This window comes from Triturus cristatus, chromosome 1_1 (genome assembly GCF_964204655.1).
Source record: "Triturus cristatus chromosome 1_1, aTriCri1.1, whole genome shotgun sequence".
NCBI classification, from domain to species: domain Eukaryota; kingdom Metazoa; phylum Chordata; class Amphibia; order Caudata; family Salamandridae; genus Triturus; species Triturus cristatus.
This window is the reverse complement of record NC_140579.1, coordinates 273,289,256-273,306,380: the sequence shown is the minus strand read 5'-3', so window position 1 is coordinate 273,306,380 and position 17,125 is coordinate 273,289,256. Positions and strand designations below refer to the sequence as shown.

General features: G+C 49.3%; 1 pseudogene; it reads right to left on the bottom strand.

Moving 5' to 3' along the window:
• Positions 1-450: 450 nt before the first annotated feature.
• LOC146870124 (long-chain fatty acid transport protein 2-like) overlaps positions 451-17,125 on the bottom strand; it is a 782,555-nt pseudogene continuing 765,880 nt past the window's right edge.

Here is a 17,125-nt window from a genome sequence, read left to right as displayed (position 1 = left end):
AGGGGGGCCCCCTCAAGTTTTGTTATGCCACTGCATTCCACTGCCTCATCAAGCATTCCAACATTCCACTCACATCACATTCATGCTGGCTGAGCAGCAGGGAACAGGTAACTAAAGGAAAGGATGCAAAGTAACACTACAAGTCACAACACTAGCTTAGTCAACCGGAAGTCATCGCATTAGAAAATAGCTAGTCAACATTTTTGGAAGCGCTCTGTTAGTGTTAAGATTTTTGTCCTCTAATCTGATACTTTCTCTATTTATATATGGTGTGGATGCTACGGAAACCGCTGCTTGGTTACTGTATGTATATCTGCCCCTCCAATAACGTGATGACCGGGTTGTGTCTTGTCTGTTTGTATGGAGAAAAGATCTGTTAATGTTCATACTGCTGCATTTAATCTGTTTTCTGTAAAATGAAAACATGAGTTATGAAGAAAACATGATCTCTCACCGGAATGTGTCCCCGACTCGGTCTTGGAAGTAAATGAACCCCTCTTCATCAAACCTCAGCAGGTCTCCGCTGTTGAAGTAGCGGTCTCCCTTGCAGAAGAAATCCGTCAGATTCAGAATCTTCCTCTCCGACAGGCGCTTGTCTCCTGCGTAGCCGTAGAACTCGGAATTCTTAGTTATTTTCACAAGAAGGCCTGTCTCACCTGCAGAAATGGACAAATCAAACAGAAGAACTAAAAGAAATCAACGAGGGCAGACTTTTCTACGCTGTGACAAGCATTCTGTTGACATTGCTCTTTATAAAGCCATCAGTATTCTGAGGAGAGCAAAAACAGTGGTAAATGCAAATGCCAAGGGCAACTCATTTAAAGGAGTGGAATTCCACTTAGTACCTCTGCAGTCCATTGTTTTTCAACTTATCAGATTGTAGGGCATACATTATAAAATGAAGAATTTGAATGCAATGAGGCATTTGCTAATTTATTTGTAATGATAAGTACAATCAAATTCTTAATGCTTGATTAATTTAAAACTCACTGGACCACATTGGAAAGGTGTGGATCGTGTTCATACACAAAGCATGCTGAGTGTGCTAAATTGCACATTTCTTAAACCCACGAAGTGTGCAGAATTCGTGTGTAAATTACAGAATAGTTATATCAAGTGCTCATATTATTGCACGAAAAGTGCTTCGACGTTAGTACTTTGACTGTTGCAAACATATTTTGTAATCACCTGCAAGAAAAAGCGAAGCAAAATACACGCACACATACAAAATACTTGAAAATTACCAGAGAAAAACAGAGTTTCAGAGAGCTTGTGAGAAAAATCTAAGCCAGCCAGCCAAAACCAATAATACGACCTCAGGATAACAATAAAAGAAACACTGTACCATCTTCTGGGGTCTGTAGCATTACCATTTGTCTCCACTTTCAACCTAACTAGGTCACAAGGAGTGTGGGCATTTTTAGGTGCTGCTCTATCAGTACCACAAGGTGTATGAGTAATGGGCCATGATAGAAGAGTGCCAACTGTAGCCTGAGCAGTGAACAGCGCTGATCCATCAAAGTCTGGGCCTACAAGGCCAGAGTGAAAATGTGTTACTTGGCTGCATGATCGGTCCAAGAGCTTAGAAGGGCAAGGTGTGGATCCAGAGCTGAGACAACTAAGAGCCCCTCGTGTGTGTGTGTATGCATGTGGGTACGTTTACGTGTGTGCGTTTGTGACATTGTTTCACTGTCTAATTAACTATGCTGCTGTCTGAAATCAAATTCTGGTGTCAAGGACCACCAAAAGTATAAAATAGACCCAATCATAAGGGGATAATTTCTGACACAATTATGCTCGTTCAAGTCATAGTGGTGCCAATGGTATAATAATGTGCATTCTTGGCTATTTTTGGCATTCTTCGTCATAAAAACATGACTGGCCTACTTATAGTCATCCATGACATATTGGTGTACAACCCTCACATAGTAATGGGAATGCCTGATAAATGCTGACCATCTTACCCATCATAGAGTTCAGCCTTGGCACAATAGTGGCCATGGTATTAAGGTGGGCTTTATTGGCATATACCAGGCATTCTTGGTGTTATGGTGAGAAGATGTGGCCTACGATTGTAACACCTGGGCATTTGAAGCAGACTCTGCCCATGCAAGGTATTTGTACATATAAGTCATCACAAATGTATAAGCTGATGTTTGAGGACGGTGTATTCCCTAAAACTTAAGACTGGTATTTTGCAAAAATTATGTTTTTATAGACAATTGTTTTCATCTGGACAATTGATTTTGTCAGAAATGGAAAGTGGTATTGTGAGAGAAAGAAATGTGTATTTTCAGAAACTGATATGTTGATGAAGACAAAAGGTTGCAATTCCAAACACATTTAAAGTTGATAGTTGAATGATAATTCAAGCAGAGTTGTGGAGACCGATTGTTGTAGTTTTGTCCTTTGCACCGTAAGGCATGTGATTCTTTGGCTGTTATTTCACGTACAGGCATTTAATACTAATACATTTTTTCCTGCTGTTTCTGCTGGTAATCTCACCTGAATTGCTTGGATGGTCACTACTGATAATCCTTCTTAGGGTATTGATAGTGTAATGTCAACATATGTGGTGTTTGACTGGCCAGCCATAAGGTGGTCTTCCTCCAAACGTTTTGCCTACTTATTTCTATTTTTGTTGCCAAAATTTCTATTTGTTGGCCTTAGGACTGCAGCTGGTCAGTGCTAAGGTGCCTGTGCTCACTCTCCTAAACATGATTTAATTGGCTTGTACCTGATTGGCATATATAATTTGCTTATAAGTCCCTTATAGTGTGGTATACCATATACCCCGGGCCAGTAAATGAAATACTACTAGTGGGCCTGCAGCACTTATTGTGCCACCCACTTTAAAACATGTCCCGTGCCTGCCATTGACGCCTGTGTGTACAGCTTAAACTGCCATTTCAACCTGGCAAAATAAACCGTTTGCCAGGCCAAAGCTTCATTTTGAATACACATAAGCCACCACTAGGGTAGGCCCTGGACAGTTCAGAGGGCAGGATGCAATGTATTTAAAAAGTAGAACATATACGTTTAAATTTTACATGTCCCGGTGGTGAGGAAATTAAGGTGGCCCTACAGGGCCACCTGGTGCCTCAGGCCATGAGGATGCATACAGGGGGGCATATGGTGGGGGCATATGGTGTGCCCCCCTGGTCTGCATGCATGCCCAGTTCCTGCACGGCATGGACTTAACAGACAATGCTGTGCCGGAATTTGCTTTGGATTTCCCATTGCGGTGCCTTTTTTAAAGGCACCGCCGTGGGAACACCAAAGGACCACCCACCAGACAATGAGTAAACTGATATTCTGGCGTGCGGCCAGCAGTCGAGTTTGGTGGTGAGAGAGCAGGGAGGTGGCGTGCCGCCCTCTCCCGTAGCGCCAAATTTGTAATTAGGCTCTAAGTCTAAATGTAGAAATCTTCACTGTTGCTTCAACCCAAAGATCCCAGACGATGAGCCTCCTTCCTCGGACACCACCTTCAGCCTTAACCAGCTGAACTTTATCTTCTCAGAACACGTTCTTCAAAATTTAGTCTAAGTCCGAAGGTAAGCACCACCCAGGCCCAATCCACTTCTTCAATCAGACAGGTGCTCCACCACAGTCGGCATATTTTTCGACTCTGACCAGGTCTCGCGCAATCAGATGACCGCGGTTGGCGCTCTGATCTTTTAGGTGCTAGGTTTTACTAAAAACTTTAAAAATATAAAACTCCAGTTCTACCGATTGGATTTTTGTAATTTTGGTGTTAAATAATTTTATTAAAATATCACTATATTTTTTCTAAATTGATGTGGGCATTTTGTTTTGTTGTGTTTTCTCTTTATTACTGTTTGTGTGCTGCATAAATACTTTACAAATTGCCTCTAAATTAAGCCCAACTGTTTATTTTTGTCAAGCTACCCAGTGTTAAGCACAATTTAATTATGTGACTTTTTGTAGTTCAGTATGTCAGGAATTGTGACTGTTGCTTGACCAGGGCTCACACCGTAGTCATCCAACAACCCAATGTCTAACATGTGGTCACTATTTTGCAATATTAAAATTTGCTAGTAATTTAGTAGGACTTTCCTTGAGCAGCAGTAGCTTTCACTATAGAGGAGGTTGGAGACCACCGCTCTAGGCCAGTAATTGAGAACTTGGTAAGACTGGGCTTGTATTAGAGGAACTTTGCATAGCCTAGGGACTTCATCAAAGAATATTTCTCTCTCTTTTTTTTGAGATAATGGGAACATGCAAATTTAATAAACAATTCAAACATAGCAATTTAATAGAGGTAAAAATCATATTGATTCACATAAAAATAAATCATTTATAGGATGGACTGCAGTAGCATCTTTTAAGAAATCAGATTGAGTGGTTGGCCCAGCAAAAAAATGCAGGAAAAAGGAGGAATGTTACGGCTGCATATTTCGCTCATTTCTGAAAAAGTAATTTTACTGTAATATTTACGTTCACTGCAATACCACAGAATGTGCTTCCAGTCACCTAGCTCAGTAAAAGAGACTAAAATATCCACTAAAGCATATATGCAGTCTTGTGGGGTTGTAATATAATTGACATATGTAAAAATAGTGCCTACTACAGAGAATGGAGCTGAGTAAGTCATGTATTGATGGATTGATTTGTGTCCAATTATTTTCCAATATATCTTTCTCGATATGCCAATCCGTCTCAGGAATTTTCTTCGTCTATATTAATGAATCTATGTAAATGTTCATATATACTTGTGATGTGACCTTTGCGGGTGAGTCAACAAACAGTCGAATAAACTGAAGATGATATTTGGCAGTCTTCTATAGACAGCTAGTGTTAGACGGCGACCTCAGAGGAGCCCGGGAAGGGAGTCCTGACTACCCTGAGACCCACCCTCAAGTATCGTAGCCGGGCACTGGCGGGAGACTCCTCAGGAGGAGAAGTCTCGTCTCGAGGATCGTACTTTGGGCACCCCACGACACAGAAACAACACACCGTGCGTTCTCAGGAACCAATCTTTATCAAATAGGTTAGCACTGCAAATATGTACAAGGAGAGCGCGGGCTCAATGAGTCTCGGAAGGGATAGGGGGTAGCGGGACAGTCTTTGGCACAAAAGTTCAAGGTAAGGATGTACCCAGCGCACAGCTCACAATCCTCGAGCTGGGGGGTAGGCTGGTTGTCGTGGGGTCCGGCGGGACCAGTGGAGTCTGTGGAAGCCGCGAGTCACTCAGCGGGCTCAGGTACAAGTTCGGAGGTCTTACGATCTTCAGGGAGCCGCGAGTCTCTCAGCAGGGCTCAGGTACAAGTTCGGAGGTCTTACGATCTTCGGGGAGCCGCGAGTCACTCAGCAGGGCTCAAGTACAAGTTCGGAGGTCTTACGATCTTCGGGGAGCCGCGAGTCACTCAGCAGGGCTCAGGTACAAGTTCGGAGGTCTTACAATCTTCAGGGAGCCGCGAGTCACTCAGCAGGGCTCAGGTAGTTCTAAGTTCCAGGAGCCGCGACCGCGTCAGCAGGCTCTCGTTGTTCCAGCGTCGAATCTGCCGGACAGTCCCAGAGCACCCCTGGTTATAGGTCGACCCCTCTTTGATGTCCGGAGTCTGTGCAGGCAGGGGTCTTGTCACCTGGGGGTCGCTTATCGGGGGTTTCCTGCCATTGTCTTTTGATCCTTTCAGGGCCGGGTCGGGAGGAGTCCCAGACACCCAGCAGGCGTGGAGCCAGCCTTCAGGGAGGCCGGAGGGCCGATCGAAACCCATCGTCCCAGGGGAGTTCAGAGGTGCGATAGAAACTGCTCCTCCCTCTCTCACCCCCTGGAAGTGTGATGTCCTCCAGCCGGAGTGGCGCCTCTAGGCCCGGGTCGCGCTGGGGCCGGACGGCCATCTTGGTGCATGAAGTGGGCACGCGGGCCCGGGGTGGCCGAAAGGAGAGAGGCCATGGACGAGGGTGTCCGGGTTGAGTGCGTGTGTTCTGGTGGAAAGGCTTGGTGAGGCCGGGGGATTGGGACCGCCGGCACCAGGTTAGGTGGGGTGGGGACCAGTAGAGCCATGTTACGAGGCCGGGTCCAACACGCGTCCCCCCCAGCTGAAAGCCGGAGAGAACTGCCCATCATCTTGGGGGGTTCTCTTCGCTGAGGCGGAAGAACCGGGAGAGGCCATCGGCGTTGGCGTTGTCCGTCCCAGGACGGTGTTCCACGGTGAAATCCATCCCCTGGAGGGAGATTGACCACCGCAGTAGCTTGGGGTTTTCTCCCCGCATCTGCATAAGCCATCGCAAGGGCCGATGATCGGTTTGGACTTTGAAATGGGTGCTGAACAGGTAAGGGCGTAGTTTCTTGAGTGCCCAGACCACGGCAAAGGCTTCGCGCTCAATGGTACTCCATCGCTGTTCTCTGGGTAACAGCCGCCGACTGAGGAAGGCGACGGGCTGGTCCAGGCCTTGGTCATTCATCTGGGACAGGACGGGCCCAATGCCATGCTCGGAGGCATCGGTCTGGACTACAAACTCCTTGGAGTAGTCGGGAGCCTGGAGGACGGGGGCCGTGCACATGGCCTTCTTTAGGGCATCGAACGCCTCCTGGCAGGCGGTTGTCCACTGAACCTTTTTTGGCTGTTTTTAGGATGTGAGTTCTGTGAGGGGGCCGACAAGGCTGCCATACCCCTTGATGAATCTGCGGTAGTAGCCAGTGAGGCCCAGAAAGGCTCGGACCTCCGTTTGGGTGGTGGGGGGTTCCCAGGCCCCGATGGCGTCGATTTTTGGTTGTAGAGGGGCGACCTGGCCACTCCCGACCTGGTGCCCCAGGTAGACTACTGATCCTTGTCCAATTTGGCACTTGCTGGCTTTTACTGTCAGGCCTGCCTGGCGCAGGGCGGTTAGCACCCTCCGGAGGTGCTGGAGGTGCTCACTCCATCCGGAACTAAAAACGGCGATGTCGTCCAGATATGCCGCGCTGAACTGTTCTAGCCCGGCCAGGACTCTATTTACCAGTCGCTGGAAGGTGGCCGGGGCATTTTTCATTCCGAAGGGCATTACGCAGAAGCGGTAATGCCCATCTGGGGTGGAGAAGGCAGACCGCTCCTTGGCCCCCTCGGTGAGCGCAATCTGCCAGTATCCGCAGGTGAGGTCGAAGGTGCTGAGGAACCGTGCTGCCCCGAGTCGGTCAATGAGCTCGTCGGCTCGTGGGATGGGGTGGGCATCGGCTCGGGTGACGTCATTGAGCCCCCGGTAGTCCACACAGAACCGGAGCTCGGGGGCGACACCGGGGGCCGCTGCCTTCGGGACCAGGACCACGGGGCTGGCCCAGGGACTGTCAGATGGCTCAATCACTCCCATGGTCAACATCTTTGAGACTTCAGCTTGAATGCAGGACCGGACCCGGTCGGGGACCCGGTAGGCTCGGTGTCTCACCGGCGGGCTGTCCCCGGTGTCCACGTCATGGACACACCAGTCGGTGACTCGGGGGATCAGGGAGAAGAGGTCGGCAAATTGTCCTAGTAGCTGGCGGCAGTCCTCTTGCTGCTGGATAGTGAGAGCTGGGGAGAGATTCACTCCCTCCACGGAGCCATCCTGCTCCTTGACACACAGGAGGTCCGGGAGGGGATCGACTCATCTTCGGCCCCGTCATCGGTGGCCAGCAGGAGGCTTAGTTCTGTCCGCACGAAGTGAGGCTTGAGGCGGTTCACGTGAAGGACCCGGAGGGGATCCCGGGGCGACTGGACGTCCACCAAGTATGTGACTGGGCTCTTCCACTCAATCACTTTGTAGGGCCCGGTCCACCTGTCCTGGAGGGCGCCTGGCTTCACGGGAGCCATGACCCATACTTGTTGGCCCGGCTGGAACTCGACCAGAGTGGCATTCTGGTCGTACCAGCGCTTCATCTCTTCTTGGCTTGTCTCTAGGTTGGCCTCGGCCAGTGTTCGGAACTTCCTGGTCTGGTTCCGGAGGGTCAGCACATAGTGGAACACATCTGGTGGGGTGGTCTGGGGTGCCGCCTCCCACCCTTCCTTAACCAAGCTGAGGGGACCCCGGACGGGGTGTCCATAGAGCAACTCAAACGGGCTGAACCCTAGGGACTTCTGGGGGACCTCTCGGTAAGCGAACAAGAGGCAGGGGAGCAGGACGTCCCACTTACGCCGGAGGGGCTCTTCTAGGCCGGTAATCATCCCTTTCAGAGTCCGGTTAAACCTCTCTACTAGGCCGTTCCCCTGGGGATGGTACGGGGTAGTAAATTTGTAGGACACTCCACATTGTTGCCACAGGGACGTCATGTACCTCGAGATAAAATTAGTGCCGCGATCGCTCACGACCTCGCGGGGGAACCCTACCCGGGAAAAGATCCCCATCAGGGCCCGGCCCACTACGGGGGCCGTGACGGTGCGTAGGGGGATCGCCTCAGGGTATCGGGTGGCGCGATCCACCAGGACCAGGATGAAATGGTGACCTTGGGAGGTGGGGGGGTCCAGGGGCCCCACGATGTCGATCCCGACTCGTTCAAAGGGGGTACTGACGACCGGGAAGGGTTGGAGGGGAGCCTTGCGCTTCCCCCCACTCTTCCCGCTAGCTTGGCACGTGGGACAGGACTTGCAGTGGGCTTCTACGGCTGCTCTCATCTTAGGCCAGTAAAAATGGGTCACGAGACGGCTGTAGGTCTTGTCTTGACCCAGGTGGCCGGCAAGGGGGACGTCATGGGCTAAGCCCAGGAGGAAGTCTCGGAAGCGGAGGGGTACCACCAGCACCCGTCCGGATCCCAGCTCCACCGACTTCTGCTCACTATACAAAATGCTATTTTCCCAATAAATTCGGTGCGTGCCAGTTTGGTCGCCTGCGGCTTGGCCCTCGGCCTGGCGCCGCAGTCCGACCAGGGAAGGGCAGGTGGCTTGCTCCCGGCAAAACTCCTCCCGGGTGGGTCCACCCTCGTGGCGCCATTGGGCCAACTCGGGTAGATCGCCTAACTCAGGGACCGGGGTGGTGTCGGGCAAAGAGGGCTCGTCGCTGGCGACGGGCCCCTCCGATGGGGGGACGGGAGGACCCTCGGGGGTTACTGCTCTGACTTCTTCGGTCGGGGCGTCTTCGACTTCTCCCAGGGGGGTGAGTCTGGCTGACATAGATCGGGTGGTGGCGCACACCCACTCGGGGAGCCCCATCATCCCTAGGTGGGCCTTGCGTTCGACGTGCTTCCAGGGCGAACTCTCCAGGTCGTTCCCTAGGAGGCAGTCGACCGGCTGGGAGGTTCTTACGGCCACCCTCAGTTTACCTATTACTTCACCCCACTCAAACGGCACCAGAGCTACCTGACACATACTCTCTCTATTATCGGCGGAAATGACTGGGCAAAAGACGTTGGGGAGGATCTGCTCCTCGGGGACTAAGTGCCTGAGGACACCGGTGATGCTGGCCCCGGTGTCCCGCAGGGCCTCTATTTGGTGGCCATTGATCTTAACGAGCTGCCCGTATTTCTTCGTGTTGGAGGGCAGGAGGCTACCAGGGACCATCTCCCTATCTCCCAGGGATACTAGGGCCATGGCTGCGGGTTCCCATTCCCCGGCGTCCTCAACCTCCTCCTCCAGAGCTACGTTGGCTATCTGTCTTGCAGGGGTGTTTTGGGTGGCCATGGGGCACTCTGGGTCATTGGCGTAGTGCCCGGGCTTCTGGCAACGGAAACAAGTGACGGTTACTCTGTGTCCCCGTCTCCCGGGGGGTCTGGTTACTGGTGGGGGGGGCGCTGGGAAAGGTGGAGATTGGGTCTTCGGAGGACTAGGCTGGGACTCTCTCTGGCCTCCCTGGTTCCCCCCTCCTCTCTGGCGGGGTGGTCCCTGACTGGCTCGGGGGTATTCTCCTACCATGCCCCGGGTGACCCGGGTGTTGGTCCAGCGGTCTGCTTCCACCGCCAGCTTCCTGGGATCGGTGAGTTTGCTGTCGAGCAGATGCTGGTGTAGTTCCACAAAGCAGTTCGCAGCCAGGCGTTCCCACAATAGGAGGTCGGTGAGTTCCTCAAGAGTGGTGACTTTGCTGCCCTTGACCCACCCATCGAAGGCCCGACTAAAAAAGTTTACTTATTCTACCCAGGTGGTGCCCAGGATTTTCCTGCAGTCCCGGAATCGTTGACGGTACATCTCGGGGGTGAGGCTGTACCTTGTGAGTAGAGCCTCTTTCATGTGGCTGTAGAAGGTCTGCAGAGAGAGGGGTAGGTCGAGCAGGGTGTCTCTTCCTTCGCTCAGAAATCGTCCCCACAACCCTGCCCCCCAGTCCTTCTGCGGGACCCGATGAGAGGTCATGGCGACCTCGTAGGCCCTGAACCATTGCTGAATGTCATTGTTTTTATAATATTCCTTGACCACATCTTTGGGGATGTGGACCTTCTGCTCCGCTGGGGAGGTCGCCTCTCGGTTTCCCGGGGGCCTCCCTTCCTCACTTCTGGCCTTGAGTTCGATTTCCTTCAAGCTGCGTTCGTGCTCCAGTTGGAGCTTCCTTCCTTCGTGTTCCCGTTGGAGCTTCTTCTCTTCTAGCTCGCCTTGCACGCGCATTTGCTCTACTGCTAGCTTTTTCTCTGCTAACTTTAATTCTCCTTCGATTTTGAGCTTAGCTAACTCGAGTTCGTGATTGCGGCTTCTCTCTCTGTCCGCGAGTTCCTCCGGGGATAGGCCCCCTTCTGGTACGATGTTTCGCACCTGATTGTTGCTGCTTTCGCCTTGGGGAGGTTCGGCCTCGTCGGGGCGCTCCTCCGTGTTTTCCGGGCGGGAGGCCCCGGTATCCACCCAGGCTTTCAGTGCTTTCTGCAAATCTTCCTTGGTGTTGAGACTGGTGGTAGCGATTCTAAGTTCTTTGAAGAATTGTTTTAGTTCTTTGTGTGTGTATTCTTCTAGTTGTTCCACCTGGAACACCCTGTTGGTGTTGATTTCTGCGGGGATCACGGTGTTTCCTTCTGTCATCTTTGTTGGTAGCGCGTCCGTCGTTCACAGTACGATCTCTCGGTGATGGGCCCGAATCCCGTCGCTTGCCACCAATGTTAGACGGCGACCTCAGAGGAGCCCGGGAAGGGAGTCCTGACTACCCTGAGACCCACCCTCAAGTATCGTAGCCGGGCACTGGCGGGAGACTCCTCAGGAGGAGAAGTCTCGTCTCGAGGATCGTACTTTGGGCACCCCACGACACAGAAACAACACACCGTGCGTTCTCAGGAACCAATCTTTATCAAATAGGTTAGCACTGCAAATATGTACAAGGAGAGCGCGGGCTCAATGAGTCTCGGAAGGGATAGGGGGTAGCGGGACAGTCTTTGGCACAAAAGTTCAAGGTAAGGATGTACCCGGCGCACAGCTCACAATCCTCGAGCTGGGGGGTAGGCTGGTTGTCGTGGGGTCCGGCGGGACCAGTGGAGTCTGTGGAAGCCGCGAGTCACTCAGCGGGCTCAGGTACAAGTTCGGAGGTCTTACGATCTTCAGGGAGCCGCGAGTCTCTCAGCAGGGCTCAGGTACAAGTTCGGAGGTCTTACGATCTTCGGGGAGCCGCGAGTCACTCAGCAGGGCTCAAGTACAAGTTCGGAGGTCTTACGATCTTCGGGGAGCCGCGAGTCACTCAGCAGGGCTCAGGTACAAGTTCGGAGGTCTTACGATCTTCAGGGAGCCGCGAGTCACTCAGCAGGGCTCAGGTAGTTCTAAGTTCCAGGAGCCGCGACCGCGTCAGCAGGCTCTCGTTGTTCCAGCGTCGAATATGCCGGACAGTCCCAGAGCACCCCTGGTTATAGGTCGACCCCTCTTTGATGTCCGGAGTCTGTGCAGGCAGGGGTCTTGTCACCTGGGGGTCGCTTGTCGGGGGTTTCCTGCCATTGTCTTTTGATCCTTTCAGGGCCGGGTCGGGAGGAGTCCCAGACACCCAGCAGGCGTGGAGCCAGCCTTCAGGGAGGCCGGAGGGCCGATCGAAACCCATCGTCCCAGGGGAGTTCAGAGGTGCGATAGAAACTGCTCCTCCCTCTCTCAACCCCTGGAAGTGTGATGTCCTCCAGCCGGAGTGGCGCCTCTAGGCCCGGGTCGCGCTGGGGCCGGGCGGCCATCTTGGTGCATGAAGTGGGCACGCGGGCCCGGGGTGGCCGAAAGGAGAGAGGCCATGGACGAGGGTGTCCGGGTTGAGTGCGTGTGTTCTGGTGGAAAGGCTTGGTGAGGCCGGGGGATTGGGGCCGCCGGCACCAGGTTAGGTGGGGTGGGGACCAGTAGAGCCATGTTACGAGGCCGGGTCCAACAGCTAGTCCCACCACTAAAGCTACCTATAATAAATCCTGTGACACCTAGCGCATATTCAGTCTCAATTTATAGAAGTGGCTTCATCATATCCAGGTGGAACAGCTGAGTGACCCTATTGCTCTTCTTCTTGATCTAAACCTTGTGACAGGTGATTGTAATGTTTCAGTGCAAAAATAGAATTTCCACAATAGTCTTACATACATTTGATTTTTATTCGGTCAAAGAAAAGCGACCATAAAATATAAAACATAAAACAAAGCGAAAAACCAATACAATTAAAACAATACATAAAAAGACAAAATTCATAAGAGAATGCAAACTGGCTCAAGAAGAATTCATCAACATCAGAGATAAAAAGAGTAAAACAGTAAAAAAAAAAATCACAGTTCATGATAATTCAAGAAAAAAAAAAGACTGATCTAAAAACAATCTACTACCTCAATATAATTAAAGCGCCCTCTGTGGTATAGCACTTTGCATATAACTTGCACATAATAAAGATAGAGTGAGGAAAGAGGTTGAAGAAAACCCATTGCCATCCTACACTGCCCATAATTACCTTGTCTTATAATGGGCAAAAAATAACGCTTTCAAATGTTTTGAGTGAAAAGAGTATCACAGGCATACACGGGCAAATAAGAACCAAAAAGTGTCCAGTGTACAACCTCAGTCTTGTCAGTAAAATTCTGTGTTTCATGTTCGAGACCCATGTAAGGTCTGGTTCAATGCCTTCTGGTGTACATCTCGTATCATCATTTAAAACTGCACATTTCCGAAACTAACTGCGTGTTCTCTCTGCATTACAATAGGCCAAAAAGGTTGCCTTTAAAGAAATTATACTGCGACTAGTGAGAGACTCCGATTTATCAAATACATCGGGCAATTGCAGGATGCTGCCAACTTTTTGAATATATTACAGCCACGGAAACTTGAATGATTTTCACCCATAGCAGAAGAGGCTGAAGATTAATGAAGTCACTGATGTCATCAAGCCCCAGATCTGAGTGACACGGATGGGAGCATCACTCGAAGGCGCAGCCAGCAATCTTATAACAAACCCATTCTCAATCCTCTGTGCAGGTGAGTGTCTTTCTTGCCCCACAGGCCAGCAAAATAGATAGCAATTGGCCGTCATTTTGAATTATGCACCATAATCAATTCTCTAAGAGGTTTAATGCCAAGTGTAGTAAAAAGACTAAATATAGCCTTAGTACTACTAGCAAAAAATGCTGCGTTAGCCTCTCCCAATGGACTTCACCTAAAGCTATTGTCAAATAAAACACACACTCTCTTAGCGCCAAGACACCTCCGTGTATTCGTGCGCTCAATAAGTTTTATTAACATAACATAACGTAACAAATACAGGACTGATTACATAGTACAAATCGTTTTATTATTGACAGTAAAAGATGTACATTCCTTCCTATGTGATCCGTATACCAGAATGTGTGTTTTGACCGAATATACTAATCAGATGTAAATTTGCCATGAATATATAGAATTGGTCCAACCACCCCTGGATGACTGATGGAGTTCTGCAAATGAGAACCTATTCAACTGCATAAAATAGAGCCACTTCTGGGCGTGCACCCACACAGGCCAAGTCAATATTGTGGCTAAGCGAATGATTCTAAAGGCCAGTTATATATAGAGTGAATAAAAAAGGCACCAGGACAAACCCCTGGCGTACACTTCTATTTAATTTAAATGCCTGCTTCAGTCTCTCCATTAGGTCCATATCTAACACTGGCAGTTACCTCTAAACGGAGTTCCCAAAGGAAGCACAATATGCTCCCCCCATGTCAGTCATACCATTACAGAATATTGAACGTTTCACAGAGTCAGATGCTCAGCTCAGATCCATAAAAGCTGAATGCACTCCCCATCCTTGACCATAGAATATTTATTAATCAGAGGATCACGGTTGAGACACTGTTCAATCATTCCAAGGCTAGCACGAAAAACAGATTGAGGATCAGAAAGAATATTATGCTCATGTACAAAACCATCTAAACGTTCTAAAACAAACCTGTTCATTATCTTAATAGCGAACTAATAAGTGCTGTCTGATGATGGTCCTGAGGGTCTGCTTTACAGCCCTTTTTAAAAATGGGGACAATAATCGAATAGAACCAATTTTTCGGTGGATGAAGGTTTGCAATGGCCTTCAGAATGTTGTTCAAAGGATAGTCCACATGGCCATATTGTCCTTGTTAGAAATGGGGGTCTCTGGCAGAGGTAAGTACCTTTGTCCAAATGGGGACCCTTGCTTTTAGTCAGGGTAAGGGGGATACACACTTTAGATAACCCCTGCTCACCCCCTTGGTAGCTTGGCAAGAGCAGACAGACTTATCCCAAAGGCAATGTATGAAGCATTTGTTCTCAAAACACACAGTAATACAGTGAGAACACCACAAATGGACACCACACCAGTTTAGAAAAATAAAGTATCTTTATCTAAACTCAACAAGACCAAAATGACAAAAATCCAACATACAAGTATTATTATAAACACTTTAAAAAGGTTTTAAGCAACTGAGTCCATAGAAAACTATGGTTGCATGATTTCTCACAAAGTACCTGTTGTTGCGACAAACTTCACAAGGCCAAACAGCTGTAGCAATGGGAGGCGCCTAAAAACAAAGAGATGCGTAGTTTCCGGAGACCCGGAGGATGCGATGCAACAGTTCTGCTGCATGCAGGAGAGCAGTGTGTCGGGTCTGGTCTGTAGAGGGAAAGCAATGTGTCGATTCCGAGGCGACTCTAATTCGCAGGTGATGCATCTGGAAAACTTGCTGCACAGGTACGATGAGCGGGAATCAGGATGCTTCGGCGATCGATGCAGCGGCGTTGAGCGGCGCTGTGTTTGTTTCTTCAGCCACGATCCCTAGATGCGTCAGTACTTGCAGCGGTGACAAGAGCTGCGTCGGTTTCGGCAGTGGCACAGCAATTCATGGAGATTCTTCTCGCACCATGGTCCTGCGTTTGGAAAACTGCCACAAAAAGAGCGACACATCGATTTTCTTGTAGTTGGGTTGCTTTTCCAGATCCCAACAGCAGAAACAACCTCCAGTGGCCCAAGACAGGCACCTCCTGGCAGGTCAGAACTCCCAGCAAGAAAGTTTAGGGGAGCTGGGGGTGAAGTCATTGTGTCCCTGAGACTTCAAAACAGGAGGCAAGCTCTTCTCAAGCCCTTGGAGATCTTCTTCAAGCTGGAGAAACAGCACACATCAAAGTCCTTCTACTTTCCTTGGTAGGCCAACCCCAGACACACAGCAAAGGGGCAGTACTTCTCCTCAGTTTCTGCAGCTCTTCTCCTTGGCAAAGGTTCCTCTTGATTCCAGAACTAGTCTAAAGTTTGGGTGTTTTTAGGTCTTATACTTATACCCCGAAATGTCTCTGTTATCTTCATGCAAGGGTCTCTGAGGCCAGTCCAAACCAGTTCCGTCCTCTCTTGTGCAGCTGCCCGGCAGGAGGTGGAGACAGCATTGTGTAAGGCAGACAGTCCCTATTCAGGTGCAAGGGAAATCTCCTCCCACCACTCTAAATGCAGACCGAGCCTATTCAGGTGCTAGTGAGAACTCCTGCCCCTACTCTGAATGCAGCCCAGGTCTATTCAACCCAGCCCTGACTCATTCAGGAAAGGCAAGACACACATCAATGCCCCCACCCCCGTTGGCTGTCTGAGAGAATGCACCTCCCCAGCCCCAGCCCCTTCCACTCCAAAACCAGACAGTCAATACACAAACAGGCAGAGGCACATAGAATGGTTAAACAAGAAAATGCCTACTTTCTAAATGTTGCATAGCAAAAAAAATATTATTAGAGAATGCACTCCTTCCCTTATGTATGCTCATTCTTCTTTTAACATGTTTATTGTTATCCATTAATGCGTATGTGACTTAATAGCATAGGTTAACAGGGCACAACTGGTTGAACTGTCCTTTATTTTTGTAGAAACCCCTGACGAAGAGCCCAGGAGGCTCGAAATGCATTGGGAATATAACGTGATGAGTGATTAATCATGTTGCTGCGAAAAAGCCTAATGGGCACTCAGTAAACATTCAAAGATGTCTAAATAAAGTTGGAAGGTGAAAGGATGCCGTCTCAGCAGTGTTTCATTAAATTCGAAAAGAGATTAAAAATATTGACAACTTTGGGTGTCTCAAGATAACTATGAATAAGGCTGGAAGAAATGGACATATGGAGGGAAGTTTTCCCACTTTCGCAGTGCGGCAGGTGGGGTGCACACAAGCGCCCCATGATATGTTGATTATATAGGCTGTGCCTTGGGACGGTACACAGCACCTGTCACGCACTCATTAATGGATAACAATAAACAGGTTTTTTGAAGAATGAGCATACATAAGGGAAGGAGTGCATTCTCTAATAATAATTTTTTTGCTATGCAACATTATCGTCCCGATAGCAGATTGCACCCCGAGGATGAGTTTAAAAGAGAGAACTTTGAAACAAGGAATATTGACACTCTGTTGGGACGGCGAAGGACTGGAGTGGATTTATTGAACATCTTGATAAGAGAACATTGTTCAGCATATTTATGAACAGTTGACCTTTGCTTTTGCATTGTTGATTTGTAAATGAATGTATGCAGGCGCGATGGGTGTTAATACATGTAATCATGACGAAATGGATTTATTTGTGCAAATGTGGGATTAAGCATGGTATATTTTTGGCATCATTATGATTTTTTTATTCATAGTTATATTACATACAGAACACAGGGGTTTTATTGATTTGATCGCATCACTATTGGGAATCGGGTAGCGGAGGGTGCATTGTGGAGTCAGTAGTTTGAAAGCAGTATTTAAATATCCTTACGCAGCGCATGAGAACAGGTCACATGCTTAATATTCTAGTTACGATTGGGTGGCAACAGGTGAGGAGGA